This window comes from Barbatula barbatula (genome assembly GCF_947034865.1).
Source record: "Barbatula barbatula genome assembly, chromosome: 16".
NCBI lineage: Eukaryota > Metazoa > Chordata > Actinopteri > Cypriniformes > Nemacheilidae > Barbatula > Barbatula barbatula.
The window spans coordinates 7158035-7165036 of NC_136779.1; positions in this window are offsets into that span (position 1 = coordinate 7158035).

Genomic DNA, 7002 nt, shown 5'->3' on the forward strand with positions numbered 1-7002 from the left:
TTGTACGTTTTATAAACTAATGATTTGTAACTATATATAACGATGTAGCTTTGAAGTATGTAGGCCTACGCTTATGAATATGAATACAATGATTACGTACAATGATTATGAAGTTTGAACCACAGACAGGTCATGCGTACTAAAAGAACGTTTATGGCGTCTTAGTGGGTAGGACTGAAGGCAGAATGGATACAATGTTGACTGTTCATATTAAAGCTTTTACATGTAAAACCCAGTATATCGTTTATTTTATAAAGTGTTATTTCTTGATTGGACGGAGGAAACGAAAGCAGGAGCGCCATCTGTTTGTTGAAAACTGCGTGACTGGTGCACTGTCAGACATTAGAACACATGTATGAATCCTTTAATGAATCTTTATCAGTTTAATACTAGATGTCATGTTAAAGGTATATAAGGGCTGGCACAAAATAGGTCCTTACTGTACTAAGACAATACTGTAGGCCTAGGTTGTGACTGTGATAGTGTTTTTTTTGGTTGCATGCTTACACTCTAAAAAAAATCTGTAAAAGCAATATTCTCTATTAATATAAATTAGTTTTTCCATATTCATTTTTACAGTTGTTTTACCTGTATTTACATTTTGCACTGTATTCAGTTATATTTTAGCATTAACGGAAATGTCCATAAATTAAAGATAAATTTACTGGTAATTTTCTGCCAGTTCTTGGTTTTTGACAGTGAACAGTGTGCTGTGTTTTATTTTACTTTTACCTGATGGACTTTCACTATAGCAGCTATTTTAATTATTGTCAAAACAAACCTTATTGTGAGTATAACCTTTATCACGTCATCAACTTTGATCAACATTTAATGTTTTTAAATCTAACGGATGAACAGATACAAACGACAACAATAAATAGCTAAAAGGCTTTTTTAATGCAAGAACATTCACTCTTAAAAATAAAGGTGCTAAACGATGCCACATAAGAACCATTTTGGTTGCATTGTTCCACACCTTTACTATCCAGAGAACCTGTTTTTTACAAAAGGTTCTTTGTACTAGAAAAAGGAAAGAAATTGATCTTTGGAAAACCGAAAATGGTTATTCTATTCATCGTTGTGAAGAACATTTTGCAGCACCTTTATTTAAAAAATTTTTTTTGCTGAGTGTACTTTAACTTGATTAATAAATTAATGGAAAAAAGAGATATGCAAGAAAAAGCAGTCTCATTTATAAAGAAAAGTCTTTAATATGTCACACTAACATTTTACAACAGTCTTGTCCCTAAGGCCATACACTTTAATCTCCTTTAGTCTCAGTTGTGCAACTGACCTCAAGATATATATATACATTTAATTTCACTGCTTGAACCACAAATGTTAATACAGTCATGTCTGGTTTATGAATATTGCATAATGATTGCTTCTCTCTCATGTTAACAAGCCTTCATTCCATTCCAAGATCAATTCTTCTCTGTTAAATGAAATTTTGAAAACTTAAAGAATTAATTACGCAAAAGCAATATCGTTAGTTAGCAATTGCTGGACATGCGATAAACCATTTAGACTAATGAGATTGCATGCCCACGCTGAACTTGATTAGAAACTCGATAAGTGATCAATACTCACCTTTAGATCGTCAACAAAAGACTAACCATCTAGGAAATGAGCTCTGCTGCGTTTAATGTCAGTTAATCAAAGACGCTCACGGATGTCGATGGGTAATGCGTATAACAGCATCAGACAGATGATCCTTCATTGATCCGGCCATGCTTCTGAAGTCGGTTATTTGAAACCTGGTAATAAATATGTCCAAGGCAGGAAACACGGAGCTCAAACTATTTTTTTGTTACAGTTTAAAATTCTGTCATCAATTTCTCACCCTCTTATCATTTCAAACCTGTATGACTTTCTTCTGCAGATATAAAAAAAATGTTGGTTACCAAACAACCCTGTTAACCCTTGTCTTGCATTATTTTTGTGTCCATAGAATAGAATTAAGTGGGTACCGCCGTTGTTAAATTACCAACATTCTTCAAATTATCTTCTTTTGTGTTCTGCAGAAGAAATTAAGTCATAAGGTTTTTAAATGATGCCAGAATTTCCATTCAAATTCAAGTTCTGCTAGCTCGATAACTATTATAATCATGTTAAATCTGAAAGATGTATGAATTATGAAGTAGCTATTTGTTAGGTATATAATTGCAAGCCGGATAGTGGGTTAGTGGTGAGCTTTCTCAGGGTTGAATTACTGTCATACAAGGAGGGGCTTTTGTGATATATGTAGCACAGCTCAGCAGACTAAGGTCTGCTGGATGTCAAAGGGACGGTGCACATTACGCATTAAATGAATGTGTTTTATGTAAAGAGCATCAGTATAATTATACAAACAGTTTCCTAGTAAAACACTTTGTGTAGATTGACTGGTGATGGTAGTAATTTCGACCTACGGAGGGCTGTGGGCGGGTTCATGTGTGCAATTGTAGCTACATACACATAAGTATTAAAAGCAGTCTCATCAAACAGAGTGCTACAGCGTATCTCAATTTAGCCAGTGTTAAAAGGAAAATCAATGAGAGATTTGTAGCAGGAAATGCTATATATTCTTTAAGGTCTGTTAGTCATTCAGATGGCGAGAGGTTTTGTTCGGTCTACCCCACAAATCTTAGCCCTCATTGGTTTGAGATTGGAAGAACGGGGGAATGAATTCCATGGCATGGCTCTCATTTGTAACACTTAGAAACACACAGTATGGGGGTAAGCAATATTCTGGATCAATCGATTGGAAGTAATTTGATTCGTGTCGTCTGTACTGCTAATTGATAGCTGGTTTCTAAAGTACGTCGGTGTGCGGGCGTATCCGGCCCGTGTAGATGCCATTACTTAGTTGATCCCCATTATAATATATTAATTAGCGAAGAAAGGAAATGGCATTCACTTTCTCCTACAGATGGAAAATATGCTCTGTATGAACATTTGTCTTTGAAAAGCTATAGAATTAAATTAAGCCACCTTTGAGAAACTGTAATTGCAGACGGCGCCTTTTGATGAGGCTACTTGATCAAAGTAGAGAAAATTGCTTCAGCTTTCATCACTAAAAGACTTCCCACTAAAGCTTCTTAGAAACCGTTAAGATCACCGTGTTGTGGTTTTTATTGAAAGTGCCCAGTTGATCAAAACCGACCAAGGAAGGAAATACAGTGCTTGAAATATTTTCATTTGTCCTTTCAATAACATTCAACAGGCATTGAAACAAATGTCAGCGTTCCTCCTCAAACTCAGAAGAATGAATTACATGACTCATTTACTTTTCTCAAAAGGGGTATCCTTCAATCCACCTTTAAGGCGGAATAAGTGCTTGGATGTCTGGACAGTTTCTTTCATTTTACAACTCCCACTCTACAATTTTAGACTCTTGCTCATTTCTTTGAGAAGTGCCCTTATTGTCTTGCTTAGCTCGGTAGGATGTCCTGATCTTTGTTGTGTCTATATTTAAATTGATTATTTTATTTAGCAAGTGCTGGAGCCTATCCCAGCAAACACCCCGGACAGGTGCCCAGAGGAACCACCCTGATTTTGCTTTAGTTTTTAGTGATAGTTGTGCAGTCATGCAAATGACCACAGCTGGACCTAAAATGAACACTGGCTGTTCAGTTAACACAACTGTAAAAAATTGCCAGATAACCAAATAACTTAATAAAAAGACTCATTGTCTCATTGGTTTATATTTGATCGCAAATATGCAAATGAAGTGAATGTATGACTTGGTAGGAAAAATGCATGAAAGGCTTCTGATGGTTTTCCAACATTTTCAACATAATTTGCAATAGAAAGTAGTAGTTCTCCCCCTGGTGGTGTAACATTACAACACAATTCCAATTTTTAACAAAACCAAGAAAGTGTTGTATTATACAATAGATAATACAAATGTATCATATTTATTATGTGTTCAAAACCCTTAATTAACAGAACCTGTCATTTAACTAAAGGTTATTTTCTCATCTCTACATTTTCGATGTGTGGGTTTATCCACTTCACCAGCAGATGGCAATGCTGTACAGTTGGAGGTGGGACATTTGTTGTCAGATTCATTCCACAGCCTCATTCTCCATATTTGCAGTATATCTTCAAGTCAATATTCACAAGGTAAGTCATTTAGTTTAAGTATGTGCATTTTTATACACAGCTATATCAAGCAAAACTTAAATATATGTAAAATCATGTACATTTGTATACTAATAGCTTTTCCATTGAGATTAATTATTTCAGTTGTGTGGTGTTGTTCAATAATTTATGGTAGTCTCTACCGATTTTGGTCAAAGAGTACCACCAAAACGGGTGATATATACATTTAAAATCGGTATCTTGCCAATCTTTTTAATAATACACAGTACAGTATGACATTTGCTATTAATTAGTCAATATATCAATAATTCGTTTTTTTATTCCATTTGTTAGTTTAATAAAATAATGAATTGAGGCATTTTGATCACATCTTAAGCAATGCCATTTACAAGTTACGTTTTATGCAACTGAGGTACATTTCCACACAAATCTTTCAACAATATCTGCTTGTGTTAGCCTTAGTTGTATGCCTGAAAAAAACGATTTAATACAAGGATTGAAAAATCCAACTGTTCATTTTGGGGTGAACTGTCCCTTTAAGGTTTAACTCGGGAACTGTGAAAATGCTATTTCTCTGTCCAGTTTTATAGCTTGTGGTTTCTCCTTGACAAAATCCAGGATTAAGTCACAGCTTGAGAGGCACAAGCCCCGAGTTTTGAAACCAGCTTTAAGAAGAATTAAATGCAGAGCTAAGGTCAGAAAACATCCATTCCAGCATAAGTGTTTTGCTCATCTGACCACTGAAAAATGAGTTCTTTGAAATCTAGACTGGCTGTGTTTAAACTGGAATAGTGCACTGTTGTGAGACATCCGCAGGCTTCCCAAACTGCAATAGAAACTAGAGTCTATGAGAGCAGTTGCCCTTGCTTTCTAAGAAAGTAGAACAAATGCATATAATACAAATGGATACACAGTGTGTAGATTTTGACAATATTCAAATGATTTATCGCTGACATTTTTGCCCCACTTTTGGAGATTGACAGCTCGTGTTTTAATTGCCTCCTCATTCCTCCTCCATATTCCGCTTTGAGCGACATGAACAACAAAGGTGAAATGTGAAATCCCTCGGAGAAAGAGCCCCATGTTACCAACTTGTTTAAGACCAACTGGTAGTCATTTTCTATTAATAAGGTTGTGTTACTCTGACAACCTTGGTGCCTATGTTCGTACGTTAATTAAATTGGAAGTTGGAAGTGACAGGTCCTGCTGAAAAACACTTATTCAAGTTTGTTCTCTAACTCATTGTCGCCACCCCAGGGTTCCTTAAAACTGCTATTTGTATTCTTTGCGCATGTCTTATTACTTCAGATCTGATTTGGTATAATGTGACACACAAGGGCAAGTGGCTGTTGCTTCATAAAGACTGATTTTCCGCTGGCCTCGCTTTACTTCTTTAAGCATTGGGGGTGGCGTCTTAGTATCGTGCCTTGTTAACTATCTCGACAAGCGAGGCAGTCAATTTGAAGAGGCCGTAAATGTACAAAATGGAGAGAAAAGGTGCCTTCAAAAGAGTAGCTGATGCACTTTTTTACCCCGTGTGGGTGTTTTATCGACGTTTCCTAAACGAGTGCAAATATAGGGATTTCACAGCAAGCCTTGGTCATTTTTGTTGACATGGCGTGAATCAAATCTTCAGAGAGTGTGAAAATTGTAAGAGTTACATCACCATTCTGTGCCCTCGACTGACTGTAAAGGGGAATTTTGCAGCAGCTCAGGGACTTGAATATAAAATCAGCCACTGCTGGTGAGAAAATCGTCTCTCTTCCATTTCTCTACGACGATCGTGATGCAACCGTGCACCCTTAGAGATCCCCCTAGCTTCCCTCGTGCCGACTCCTGCCACCTGCCAATACACCGGCACCTGATTGGCACTTGAAATTAAATAAATAATGAAACTGAAAAGCGGATGTCGGCTTTGTCTGCAAACACTCGTCTCTACCTGCCAACTGCTGTAAGACAACAGCAGGCCGCAGGGGTTCGGCGTGCATGTCAATAGGTTTTTACTCTGACATTTGCGAGCGAAGAAAGCTCAGTGTCGCGGCCGTTTTCGTATTAGATGTTAGGGCCATAGGCAGCTCTTTCAGGCAGGGACCCTCTCCTGTGCGGCTCAATGCTGTTTCAGGTGCCTTTTGCTTAAGGAACAATGTTGCTTCTTAGCGGGGAGCCAGAAGTTAGTGCCGCATGTGAGAGATGCCACGACCAATGTGCGATTTTGCAGCAAACTGTGTGGTTTATAACACATGGCATGCATAGACCATAATGCTGATCCACCTCCTACAGTCACGATTCAGGAAAAGAGGTAGTTGGTGTCCAGCAGGGCGATGAGTCCTAAACACACCCTTTGTGTGTGATCGGAGGAGAGAGGAGTTCAGGGTGTGGGAGTCGAAACATGATGTCTGCGGTTAAATTAGTGTAGAGCGAAAACTGCTATGTCCTCTCTGCTCAGCCAGTGTTCCTGCGAGCTGTAGCTATGCAAAACATGTCAATGACTTCTGTTTCTGCAGCCTTAGTGTGACAGCGGGAGAGAGGTGAGAGCATCGCCATGGAAACCCAGTATAGGCCCGAGTGCAAGTCGAAAAAATTGTCAGAGTGGTCACGTTTTTTGGTGGTCTTGCAGCACAAACAAGTAGATGTGAATCCAATGTGTAATTTTTAGAGGATCTATTGGCAGAAATGCAATATTCACAACTATGTCCTCAGGGGTGTATAAAGACCTTAAGGGATTTTAACTTTTTTTATTAGAATGAGCCATTTCTATCTAGGGTCCCCTTACAAGGAGTTGTTTCTACAGTAGCCTCAAATGGACACACTGCCATACAGAGGGCGCTTCGTATGTTATCTCCTTTCACAAAGAAGTGAAAACGTGATGACATTTTAGTCCTGTGTCAGCCACCGTAGTGCTAAATATCGTACACT